Source organism: Anastrepha obliqua, chromosome 4, assembly GCF_027943255.1.
Source record: "Anastrepha obliqua isolate idAnaObli1 chromosome 4, idAnaObli1_1.0, whole genome shotgun sequence".
In the NCBI taxonomy this organism is placed as follows: Eukaryota; Metazoa; Arthropoda; class Insecta; order Diptera; family Tephritidae; genus Anastrepha; species Anastrepha obliqua.
The window spans coordinates 377722-391172 of record NC_072895.1 but is presented as its reverse complement, the minus strand read 5'-3'; the positions used below and the strand labels follow the sequence as shown (position 1 = coordinate 391172).

General features: G+C 35.9%; 1 protein-coding gene and 1 long non-coding RNA gene across 10 annotated transcripts in view; one reads left to right on the top strand and one right to left on the bottom strand.

The window, feature by feature from the left end:
- The window catches only part of LOC129243978 (feline leukemia virus subgroup C receptor-related protein 2), a 47357-nt gene that overhangs the window by 13946 nt on the left and 19960 nt on the right, over positions 1 to 13451 (top strand). The window contains exon 1 of one of the 9 annotated variants that reach the window (XM_054881499.1): positions 5765 to 5818. The exons of 5 other annotated variants lie outside the window; for them this stretch is intronic. The gene's annotated coding sequence lies outside the window, so the exon portion shown is untranslated. Of the gene's footprint in view, positions 1 to 5764; positions 5819 to 5962; positions 6058 to 6330; positions 6444 to 7852; positions 8009 to 13451 lie in introns of those variants that run through there. 3 more of the 9 variants (XM_054881495.1, XM_054881498.1, XM_054881502.1) reach the window with 3 other exon arrangements.
- On the bottom strand, positions 4158 to 6367 carry LOC129243980 (uncharacterized). The gene is made up of 4 exons (XR_008582361.1): positions 6274 to 6367; positions 5397 to 6219; positions 5114 to 5323; positions 4158 to 4877 (listed from the first exon to the last, which is right to left on the bottom strand). It is a non-coding gene; the product is annotated as an uncharacterized LOC129243980 (long non-coding RNA).

Here is a 13451-nt window from a genome sequence, read left to right as displayed (position 1 = left end):
ACACGGTATCACAATGGGCATGAGCCTTAGTGTGTCTCATAGCGGACAGCCAGTACAACCTGGCAACCGTGGCAAACTTCGCTTGTTAACAATAGAGTGGCGAGCTAAGGAAAATCGCCTTACAATTGGCGCTTACACCCTTGCTGGGTGTTTGGCCGAGCTCCTCCTCCTATTTGTGGCGTGCGTCTTGATGTTTATCGCGATCGCTATAAGAAAAAAAGTTGGCTTCATTTGGTGTTTCACGGAGATTCGAACTTACGTTCTCCGAATACCGAATGGTAGTCACGCACGAACCCATTCGGCTAAAGGGGTTGCTTTGTAGTGATAGCGGAATGTATCGACCAGGTCAATATCAAGACTAATTAGAGATGAACTCCACATGAAAGCCTTCCGTCGCTCAACTGGTCATCTTTTGACAACGTGCTTTAAGAAATGGATTCGACAGCTTCTTCGGTGGTACGAGGTCAACGGCCATGAAAATATGCTTTTCCCAGAGGAGAATATTTTCACTTTTGAAGAAGTTTTCACTGCCGACAAAATGTATACTAAAACTTCTAAAAACACAAACAATGTTGTTCCAAGGGTCCGCGTAGCCACCATAGAGCCTCCGCAATGGTGTGGTGGGGATGCCTTAGAAGTCGTGGTGAAGTAGTTGAGCAGTAGCCTCTTCAACGGAGAGTGTTGGATCTTCCAGCAAGATTCAGCTCCAGCCCATAAGGCAAAAACCCTCCTGCAGTGGCTAAAAAACAATATTCCTGGGTTCATGGGTTCACGGTTTAGCAATATAGCATGTTTAGTTTATATGGGAGCGGCATAAATAAGACGAGTGTTTTACGTTTTCGACGATTTTCTGCTATCTGGAATTAAGTGCACAAAAACACTTTAAATGTTGACAGTGGCATACGGTGAGAGTACTCTGAGTCAAAAAAATGTTTACAAGTGGTACACGCTTTTCACAAAAGATCGAGAAGATGTGAATGACGACGCTCGCTCTGGACGCCACAGCAGATTAACAACCGATGAAAATGATGAGAAAGTGAAGAAAATTGTTACGGAGGATCGTTGAATCACAATTAGAGAAGTTGCCATGCAATCTTTTCGGAAATTTTGGGCATGAAACATGTGGCAGCGAAGTTCATTCCAAAATTGCTGAATTTTGACCATAAACAATGTCCCATGAGCATCGCTCAGTAATTGTCCAATGACGTCAAAGATGATCCAGATTTCCTTAAAAGGATCATAACTGTTGACGAATCATGGGTATATGGTTATGATATCGAAACCAAAGCCCAATCGTTCCAATGGAAGTGTTCAGGAGAGCCAAGAGGCGATAGCAGAAAATCGCCGAACACGCAAAACACTTTTCTTATTTATGCCTCTCACAAACGAACTAATCATGCTATGTTGCTAAAACCGTGAACATATCTTCAAGACGAGTGTACCAACATACAAAAAAAAATAATCGAAAGTCGAATGTACGTAGGTCACGAAATTTGAAAACTCGCTTTATTTATTGAACACACCTCGTATGATATACGTATGTTTGTATGTAAATATGCAGTTGAAATCATTAGAAGGTTTATTATCATATTAAACTCCAAATTAGTGTTTTCCTCTAATTTTTTGAAAACTGATTGCTTCATTAATTAATTTAGATCAATTAATTTATATAGTATAAAAACAATCGATAGCTATTTTGTATTTTTCCTTATTGCCTCTATTATACACAGTATTAGTCTAAGAGCTGGTAAGCATTTTTGGGCAGGTATTTGAGGCACAATGAAAATCATCTAGAATACTTTTTCTATGTTATCTAAGTACAGAAACGCATACCTGGCTAAGGGGTGGCGGGGTTAAACCCACCCTTAAATTAAAAAAAAAATTACTTTTGTATGCAAAAAATCTTTTTGAAGCACTTCGAAAATTTAATATGTTAAAATTGACTGTTTGAAAAATAAAAAAAAATAAGCCAGGCGATTGCAAAATAATTTAAAAAGTGAAAAAATGTTTTTGAAACACGTTGAAATTTTTACCAAAAAGACCGAATGTTCCGATGGGACTTTCTACCTGCCAGGTGTTCGACAATATTTTCGTGAGTGCGAGTGAACAGCGCTATGCCTAGACTTAAGTGTGAGTGAGATCGTATATCGGCAGATCTCCGCGTCGAATAATACTGCAATTTGATTGGCACTGCGAAGATCACGTGATTTAAAGTTCCAATGCTGTTGTCAAATAGTAGGTGGCAAGAGTACCCCAGGTACACTACAAGTAGCACTTAGGTGCCGTTTTGATACCATAAAATGGACCACTACCTGTGAAAGGATTAAGGGAGGAGATAAAACCGTCTACAGCCATCCAGTGCTGTTGATGTAGCGGAGGAGAGAAAAGGGATCTAGGCTGGAGAATTTCATCAAGTCATCCCCAAAGGGGACGCTGAGGAATCTCAAGCGCCTAGCCGCCAAAGCCGGACATCTGCAGAGAAAGTGTTCCACAGTATCTTTCTCTGCAGGATCCCCACAGCTTCTCCGCATGAGTGCCGGTCACCCAGTGGCCAAATAGTAATTTTGGAGAAAAAATGTTCATGTTATTTTCTACATATTCGTTTAACAAGTATTATTTACAAACATTGAAATGGATTGTGAAAAATTAGTATGTGCGATTTGTGGTAAAAGCAAGCCAAGAATGATTCCTCATGAGCCTCCTGGCTATGAGCTTCCAAAAACGATAATTAAAGATGTTTTAAGAAGTATCTCCATACAGCTTATTTATTTTATTTGCATAATTTAGCACTCCTCCTAAGCGTTGAAGACCGATTATATCTATTAAGCGGCAAGGGAGAAGGTAACACTGATTACCATCACTCATGACGTAGAGAATAGAGAGATGGTGGCGCCTTACGAAAACCGCACGTGCAAATGTATGTGCTCACTAATCATCTATCGTTTTGGTTTCCCACTTACTTACGCTTATTCTTTCTTTTTCTTTTAGTTTGTTCATTTTCTGTACCGGCTTTTGTGAAGGCGCAATCTTGTATTATATCATTCAGATGACTGCCATTTATTACAGTTTCCAATTTTAAACAGTGTGCGCTTGCCAACGATGCAAATATATGCCGGTTGAGAAGTGTATATGCATTGCTTGAGTTTGTGAAAATCTTAAGTAAGTGCCCATTTACACGATGTCTCCTCTGGAAGGGAAACATTTTGTTCCGGGGTGAAGGACGGCCGCGGAAGAGAGAAGGGAATTTGTCTCCTGTACTGGCGACACGCTTTGTGCTTCTTATTCGTATTTCCAATCTTAAAGCAATTTTTGACAGTTGCTTCATTCCTTTTCTTCTTTTGTGGAAGAAAGTTCTAAGTTATGTGTTGGTTTTCAAGCAAACGGAAGATAACAACGATGACAAACATACGAACGCTGCTTGGGAAATGCACAATTATTTTTGCTAGTAAAGTAGTATAATTTAAAATAGTTATGGGACATGTTTATGTTGATTTCTAATTTTTCCCTGCATTTCTAGATACTCAGTTTAATTTTAAGTTAATTATTTACATATGAAGTATTTTTAATTTAATTTTTTGTTATTCAAGTATAAGAATTTATAAATATATTTCAATAAAAAAACAACAAATTATTTATTATTTAACCAGTTTGCATTTTTCATTCATATATTTAAGAAACTGTTGTCGAACGCTCTCTGCTTTACATGTAAGCGCGTGCTAGAATGCATCCGAACCAGACGATGCTAAAGTATTAAATGTCAAAATGTCGCCGAAAACAATTTTGCCCGTGTGTCCGCGAATGAGACATGAAAAGAGAATTTCCCGTGTCTCCATTCCAGATGTCTCCGTGTGTAAATGGGGTGTAAGGAAAAGAGTACGAAAAAGCAAATAAGCAACTTAACCTTAAGATGCTAACACATTTCAGCCAAGCGTAAATGGTAACAGAGTTGCCAGGACACCTACCGTTGATAATTAACAAAAAACGCAGTTTCAATGGAAAATATTTTTATTATTAATTACATAAATTCGTTTGGGGAGGTGAGATACTCCGGTTACCACTCTAAGGTTAATCAAAAATATTTTCCTTTTAGCACAAGAAAAATCTCATTGTAATTGAAATTGAAATAAAACAACGAAAATTTAAATTGATTGGGCAATCTTTATTTTTTTGGGTAGATAATCGCTTTCGAATGTTGGCTGCAACTGGGCCCCAATTCGGCCATCTGTAAACACCAATTTTGAATGACTCGCTAGAGGACTTTGGTCCTTATCTCGAGAATAACTTTAGTAGTGTTGGCTACCAATGCCTCAACCGAAGTTGGTTTATCCACAACGCAATAAATCCATTGTTTCACGGGCTATATGTCAAGTTTGCTGGAATCAAATGTTGTTATAGTTATCGCTATTCACTATTACATTAGCGCCAGCCTCATCTTTGAAAAAATATGAGCCAATGATTCCTCCAGCCCATAGGCCGCTCAGAACGGTTGTTTTGTTTGGAATGGAAAAGAGCCCAATGGCTGAAGTTATGACGCTTTGGATGATCGCTTGGCTTCAAATCTTGGACTAGCTATATTTTATACGCTTCCAAAGCAAGATCTTTGCATAAAATCGCTCAAGTAGTGCCATAAGATGGGCCAAATTGTTGAGATCGACGCCGAATCGATTCTTCCGGGTCTTCGGCAAAACTCCTGGCCTAATCGGTCGAGTATCATCCAATAAAGTAAAATTACTCTCAATTTTGCTAATGGTTTGCGGAGTAATGCGTTCGATAGGACGATTATTTACACCATAAGTTGACCCGAGCGCGCGATTAACACTTTTCACAGAGCGTCGATTTTCGTAATACTGATGTACGATGGTGAAATCCAATGAATACTGAAAAAAATTATGTATTTAGTTTGACAGTAGTCACGCGTGATCTGTCAAAAAAACCCCTATTGAAAAAGTACTTCCAATCTGATCACCCTTTATAATACAATTTTTATATTAGTGTGAATTATTATAAATATAGAACTGGCACGTATCGTTCCACCTTCAAGTATTTTATTAAATCAACAATTCTTTTTTGTTTTTGAATAATTTAACATATAATTTATGGATGTTATACTTACATATGTATATGCACTTTAAGAGCTGGTACTAGGGCGGCCGCCTTAGTCGAGTGGCATTAGGTGTAACTGCGCTTCGTTTGGTTCCAGGTTCAATGCCCTTGGGTTCATGCCGATGTGCGCTGTTTTATAGCGTTAGCGTAATAAAATTTTTGTATACGACCAATAAGGCCGAGCGACCAAAACTTTCCATTTATCACAACAAATAGCGTTCTGTAAAATCGACATCTCTATATACCGTTAATTAACTTTAAAATTGATGGGACTAATCAAGCAATATACATACGGATTCTGCTCCCGTTCAATAGTTTCAGCTGGTTTTCTTCTGGGTGCTAAATTTGATGAATTGGATATACTAGAGTTGATGATTGATTTAATGAAATGAAAGCAAAAATGGCGATATCTTAAAAATTGCAGAAATCATACTCCATATTGTAACTATTCAGATATACTATACATAATGCATGCATTTCTTTCATTAACTCGGTACATCAGCTGTTTTCCCATTTTCATACTTTCTCTACTTTCTTGTTGTTACTGCCAGATGGGTTGTTCGTGTCACAGCCGACTTACCGCTTGAATCAAATTTCAAACTTGTTGAATGTGCTGAGTTTTATATTAGCTGTTAACAATCTCTTACATTTAGTATGCCATCGAACGTCAATCAGAGAGCGCGATTAAATTGAAGTGGGTTGGACGGGGCATATCGTAAGCATATCATATGCTAAGCACCGAAGAAAGGGCGACTTTTATCTGAACTGTTATGATTTCTTAAGTTGTTAACATTAATTATCAGCAAAAAGTAATAAGTCGGCAACAAATCTGTCAAAAGCAAAATTTTACAATCGATATGAAAAAAGTGTATTGGTCTCAGTTATCATTGTGCCTGAATAACAATTAAAATTAGTGAATTATATCGAGTGGATGGTTTTAATGATGAGAAAAAGGTGCAATAAATATGTAAATTTCCTAAGATGACTTTAACACTTTGGTCATGATTACGCCCGGATTATTATGTTTACGTCCTTGTCATATGTTAGACTTAACTATTTCAGCTTCTGCTCCAATTTGAGTTATGTGTATTTATATTGTGCTAAAACTGAAGGAACCTACGGCAAATGATTATTTGTAAAGCAGAATGCTCTCGGAGCTAGGTATCTTACCTGGACCAACCGAATGGTAGTTACTCACAATCCACTCAGTAACATCTATGAATTTTTTCCTACTTGATTCACTTCCATGCGGCTCAATATCGCTTATCAATTTAGGAACAAGCACACATTTCGCTGCGATTGCACTAACTACGTGAAGTGTCGGCTCGTGAAACAATAAAGTGAGCATTGCAAACAACTAATCTCTTATCGTATATCACAATTTGTTTTTCAAACTACATACTTACATATGTATGTTATGTCCATGCTTTGCTTCGCCCCGTTGTCTACTTCTTAGCTTTGATAAACAAATGTGAGTGAACGGTGGGTGTGAATCGCTCTGGGTTGAGGATGATTACACTCGGACAATGTGGTAATAATCAACCTAGCAAGGGGGAGCATAACGCAACTAATCCGGATGCACGTTGTTTTGTAGTTAAAAATGAATTACTAAAAATTGAACTAAACAAATTAGTAAAATGCATTTGTGCATTATAAGCAGTACAACTCAATGAACATACAACTGTGATATGTTATTCGTTATTCGTCATCCGACATCAACAATAATATCAACCATGAAAATACGCCTGTGCTCAAATTGAATTTTACTTTTGCTGATATTTCTTAATGTTGTCGTACTGTTGTAAAGTTTGTGTTTCTTGAACATCTGTTTATTTCGGTTTTGCGAAGGTATTTTTAAATACAGGTGTCTCTCGAATAGTACGATATTCGTATTTCAAAAACCGAGATCTTGTTTCCATTGTTTTTTTATTTAATCTTTGGAGCCCAATATACACATATTTTGATGCCTGTATGTGTATTTATGTATGTGAAAATATGATATTTACTCACCTTTCAATTTCAATTAAAATTAAATAATCTGCTTCACTGCATTCAGAAGTCAGAACGGGTATTTTCAGTTGGCTAATTTTGCATTTATTTATTCGTATGCGTCATGCAATAATTTACATCACTATATATAAGAATATAGATTTTTTACTTTTCCATTTTTATTATTTTACATGAAACGTACGTAAAGGCGAAGCAAAGATTAAGCTTTTCAAACAGCCTGCAAGGTTTTGCGATAAGTCTGGCTATGTCTAAGTCACCTTGTTGTTGCTGTTGTTGAAGTGGTTGAGTATTTCCATTGAAATAATAGTAATTAGCAACTAGCGCCGTTTTGCTACTACTGTTCCCGTGTAATGTCTTGTTGCGTTTTCTTTATTTGCGTCAAATCCATTTTAGCAGTTCCGAGTACAGCAGCAAACTGCTGTAAGAAAGACTTAAGTCACCTTAATTTGATTTTATAATTATAAATGCAGAAAATAATGGGATACCCAAAGTCAAACCCAAACCCAAGAATTTTGAATAGGAAGGTCAACATAGTGCAGTTTCTCAAAACTATGAACTGATGGGCACTTTTGGATCCCAAAATCGTATCCAGCGCACAAAAATACATCGACAACCACTCTCCTATTACAAAAAACTGAAAAAAGTGGAAATGTCAAATTATCAGTTGCGTTGTAAAATAAAATTTTGTATTTGATTTAGTCAGTTCGCTTAATTTCCAGAAAACCTAAAGCTACAACTGTGACACCAAGGAAACTCTTAAAAATTTTAAACACAAATCTACCTTTATGAAACGTTAACGACCAGGGTTTTTTCGTATGGAAATTTCAAATCAATTGCAAAGAGAGACGTGGATCCAACAGCTGTAATTGGAAGATAATACTTCAGAAATATCTACGTAAATGGGCATATGTAATTGAGCTCTGAAGAAAGGAAATTTTGCCAAAAAGCAAAATCAAGTTTTATTAGATCTCTTATTTGTACAGAAATTGCAAAACGAATCAAAAAACGAGCAAAAAATTATTTCTCATCTGAAAAACATTTGTGGAAGCACAAGTGAAGTAATGCGACCTTGCAAGTTGACACAGTTTAAATTATATGGAATATCGTATCTGTTACAAATCACCTTAAGGCGCGTGCTGATGGCACACTAATACCATATATGATAACAAAAACCCCTATCCGGATTTTTCCGGATATCATAACCGGATAAGACAATCATATTTATAGTGCATACTTATCAGATGGGTAAAAAGAATTCATTTCATTTTCATTTCTTTATTATTAAGTATGTCATTACACAACCTTACAGACTAGAAGTACAGAAGAGCTTAATTGTAATTTCTTACTGATTACAACTGATTTGTCATAAATAGAAAGATCTAATATGATACACAATTAGACTTGAAAAGAATAATAGAACCATTACATCTTATTAGGGACGTTAAGGCTTTTTTTACTCTTCCTATAGAAGTGAGTAGAAGTGGGAAAGTGAAGTGTGGGCAGAAGGGTGCAGTGATTCAAGTCATTAAAGATTGCAGGTCCGCCTATTTGAAAGAGGCTTTAAATCTATGAGCACGCAATGGACACTGTAAGGCGAGAAGGGGTTAATTTAACCCCCGACCGAAGTTACCTTGAACTCTCTCAATTCTATCAGCGTGGGGGTTATAGAATGGGTTCCAAATTATTAAAGCACACTCCAATTTTAAACGAACTAGAGAGATATAAACCACTTTCAGGTGTAGCGATTCTTGAAATGTGGGGTTTTAGAAATCATACATCTTACATGTAAGTAGTAAAGTGAAACCTAAATCTAATAAAACTCCTTAATCCAAAAAATCCCGAAGTGTTCGAAATTTAAAACCGAATAATTTGAAGGGGTAAGGCTAAGTTGGCGGCCGCCAAATGGGTTGGTGCGTAACTACCATTCGGAATTCAGGGAGAATCTCGGTGAAACATAAAAATTAAGAAAAAGCGGTCTAATAGCGGTCGCCCGTCGGCAGGCAATGTCAAGCCTCCGAGTGTATTTCTGCCATAAAAAAAGCTCCTCATTGGAACAACATCAAGGCGCACGCCACAAATAGGAGGAGGAGCTCGGCCAAACACCCAAAAAGAGTGTACGCGCCAATTATATATATATGCATATAAGGCTGAGTTACAGCACTCGGAATAGACTGTGGAGCATACCCAACTAAATACACGTTGTTGTAGATCTATTATTTACTTTATTGCAAATTATATTTTTTCTTTGATCACCTTTAAAAAAGTTTTGAAAAATAGTTAATTTGTATATTGACCTATAATTTCTGACGTGGTTTTTGTAACCAGAATTCATTCAGATTTAAATAACCCTCCACAGATTAAGGAAAACACCAGGTGACAGGGAAATATTAATGACGAAAATTAAGGACAACAAGCGAATAACTGCATTCCTTAAGAAAGAAATGGGAGCCCACCAAAGTTATTTTTGAGTGATGACTGTAGGAAAGAGATATCTAATTGTGTCACTGAGTTAAGTTCGTTCAACTGAAAAATCTGAGATTTTTGGAGCCACTAATTACCGCCATTTTGCATTTTGAAAATAACTGATATCAGATTTGCAATTAGCGTCTCCAAAAATCGACTGAATAGTAATTTTTTGAGCTTAGTTATGAGCATAATAATTTGTAATTTGATCGTAAAGACTGAACCTTAAAGGGCTAACCCTATATTTTTGATATTTGCATTGCATGCACATATATGTATGTGGTTATTACTGTGTAAGATTCCCACTTAGGTTGACAGAATTTCCCCAAAAACATGTTCTCAAAATGATGACGTCACAGGCGCTTGGTGCAAAAGGCACATCGAAAACCAGTACCATATAAAAAAACCAATCAAAAGGAATTTCTTAGATCTTGCGAACTAGATGAATAATTCCTGTTGTGTGCCCATAAGAGTGGGTAGCAAACGGACAATATCAGATACGTCTATTATTGATTCTTCTGATGCGGCGAATATACTGTTTTAGAAGCTATAAAAAGAAGTCATATAAAGCAGCCGATCCAGATGGAATTACATCCGCGCAGCAGATTAACAGGTGGTATATGGTATACAAAACGACAAACAGCGCTTCAAAGTTTGCTAAGTTTATTGATATTCTATTCTTGTAGCCTTCCGTGATATTGAAAGCGCCATGGAAAGTGAGCACGTGCTAAGGGGTAGCTTTCTCTCCGCTCCGGTGGCATAACCAATCATCGAATAAGTGTTGTTTTTTTTTTTTTAATATTTATGTATTGCATTACAAAATTGTTTCTGTGTAATGCGCTAAAAAGAGAGTAATTTAAAAACTCTTAATTTGCGCTTTTATTTTCGAGAACTACAATTATTTTTTGCTTATCTGCTTTAATATATTTTCGTAATTTTATGTACATTTCAGCCAGAGAAAAAAGCAATAACTAAACGCGGAATATTGTGAAAAGCAATCAATTGCGTGATTTGCAAGGTTTTGTAACAGTCATATTGCCATGAAGGCATACATTTTCAAATGTTTAAAACTGTCAAGACTGGAAATATTTCTAGCCTTTATAAAATTTAAGACATTATGACAATATCACCAGTTATGAATCACCCACATATGCATAGTAGAATGCGGATAAAGCGTCTTGTTAGCAAGGTTTAAGCTGTAATGAAGTTTCAAGAAGTGAAAAGAAAAGTAAGGGATGTTCAAGAGACTCAAAGTGAGAGTTTAGCAAAATGTTTCTTTGAAGTGTATTAAAACGTGGAATCGGGTATTAAATACTTTGCTTTCACAAAATATTCAATTGCCAAAGGACAATCCAGAGCTGGAGGGATTAAGAACGTGCGCTCCAATTCGAACAGTTACTCCTGAAAAATTTGGAACTACCCTTGGGAATGAGAACATCAATTCAGTTTGTGATATGAGAGATTCATTGCATTTGAGGTGATTCCGCATTTCGATCTGGATGGAAAGAACAACAAAAAATGTCTTTAGTTTTCCGAAATTTTTGCAGTATTGCACTTCTGCCTTATGGTCCCAAAAAGCCAATTTTTATAAAAGAGATGTCTTTTTTTTATTTTTTCCTCTAAGTTTGGAATATTTCTTACAACGTCGTACTATACTTACACGTATAAAAACATAAACCGAAAATAGAACCAACAACTCAATTATAAAATACATAAACCTATACACCTTCCTCTTCTGCTTCGTTTAATACATCTGGAAGGTATTGCAAAACCCTGTTTAACCTATTCGTCTTAAAAAAAAATTTAACTTAATTTTAAAATAGACGAGAAAGCTCCTAAGCTAAAGAAGAATTGGAATTAATATTCCAGATCTTTGTTGCGCCATTCTCGAGATATCTGTACATTTTGTTTTCGAAACAATCAACACAGTTTGCTTAATTTTAAATTTTACCTTGTTGGTAGAAGGTCAACAGGATGTGCCTTATATCTTAGTTAGAGATGTGCCTTATATCTACAAATTTTAAAGAAGTACATATCCGAATATTAATTGTTTAACTAAATGAATACTAAAGGTTTGCAAAGGAATCCCTCCAGTTACCAAACAAAGGGTTGCAAAAACACACGTGTAAGTTAAAGTAATTTTTTATGTTAATTTCAATATAAAAGAAAAAGTAAACGTCGAATGTATCGTCTGTTGTCACTACCTTCATTCCTCTTGGTCAAGGGCGCCGAAGTCAAAGCATGATAAGCATTCTCAACAACGTGAATGCGGATTTGCTCCCAAGTCTCAAAGAATGCTCCTAGTATAGGAGATTCTGATAATGTTTTATTTTTGTTGTTTATTACAAATTATTTTAAAGTTGATGAGGCATTTTCCTTAAAATTATCGTATGCGACAAATTTTGTGATATACAACAAAATTATACTCAGTATCTTGGAAACTGAAATATCTTTATTAGTTTGGTAAGACCATATTATTAACACAATTCGGTGCAATTTTGTCACACGACATTGATTTATCCAGACGACGATATGTATGTATACATATTTATTACTTATTTATTACTTCTTAAGTAGTAAAAACGTTCAATATAAAATTTTTGTTAAACTCACCTTACGAATATGGTGTACGTTACCTTAACTTTTAAATATACTTACTTTATGCTTAATATTTGGTAATATTGAACAATATATAAATTAATTTAAGGGAGAAAAAACTACTATAAAAAACCCATATGTGCATACAGTTCTTAGCTAATTATCAGTGGCGGATCTACCTAATGGCTTTTTGGGCTTCAGCCCAGGGCCCCGTGGTTGCACAGGGCCCCCAGCCACCAATAAAAATAAAATACGAATGCCCTACAAGATGCACTGATATTTTACTACCACACTCACATTAGTTTTCTACTAAAAACACTAGACGGCCAGAACTGTTTAAACGGTTAAGTGCCAACTAATTAAGTACTCACACTTTTTGACAGTGCTGATCCTGCGCTGACATAAACATTGATACTTCACTTTATATATGTTCTTTTGTTTGCACACGTGTGCGAACGTTACTTGCAACGAAAAAAAATCGTAAGTTTTGCAACTAAAATCGATGAACTCGTGTGCGCGCCCATGAAACGAATCGGTAATTCACCTGCCACTTCGCTTGTCTATAGACGGTGTATTTTATAGCTTGCGTGTGTATTGCGTATATTTTGGGGACTCTTCGTAGATCAAGAATTTAGTTCATGCTTGTCTTCGAAGTGCAAAAATAAACAAAAACTGGCTGTGTGCTGCTAATAAAGTTACTATATAACTTATAATAAAAAAAGGAACCTTATCCAAAGAGAACATATCTACAGAGAGTAAGGAACCCCAACACCAAAAAAAAAATATCAGTGATGCAAATGAACAATTATCTGACTACTAACAACCCTCTGATCCAACTGAAAACGATATTAATGCTCAACATAAGGAAGCTTATATTGAGACTGAACGAAATTCAGAAAACATTAACTTTAAGTTTGGGAAATATCTTGACGTGGGATCGTGGCCAGTGTCACTAAATAATTACTTCATTAATCACATCCTCTCTCATGAAATAACAGATCTTCAAAATAAATACACTCAAAATAAATACCCAGCTTCAACAAAAAAATATAAAGATCAAAATAGATCATTCTCAGACAGATATTTCATTAAGAAAATGAAAAACGGCCAATTACTGGAACGACCTTGGTTGTGCTATTCACCCAGCCTTGGGGCTATTTTTTGTTCGACTTGCAAACTTTTTTCTAAAACACTTTTTCAATACTCAACGGGATTTTCTGATTGGAAACACATAGGAACGTCTTTAGAAAATCACGAAAATTCTAATGAACATAAAC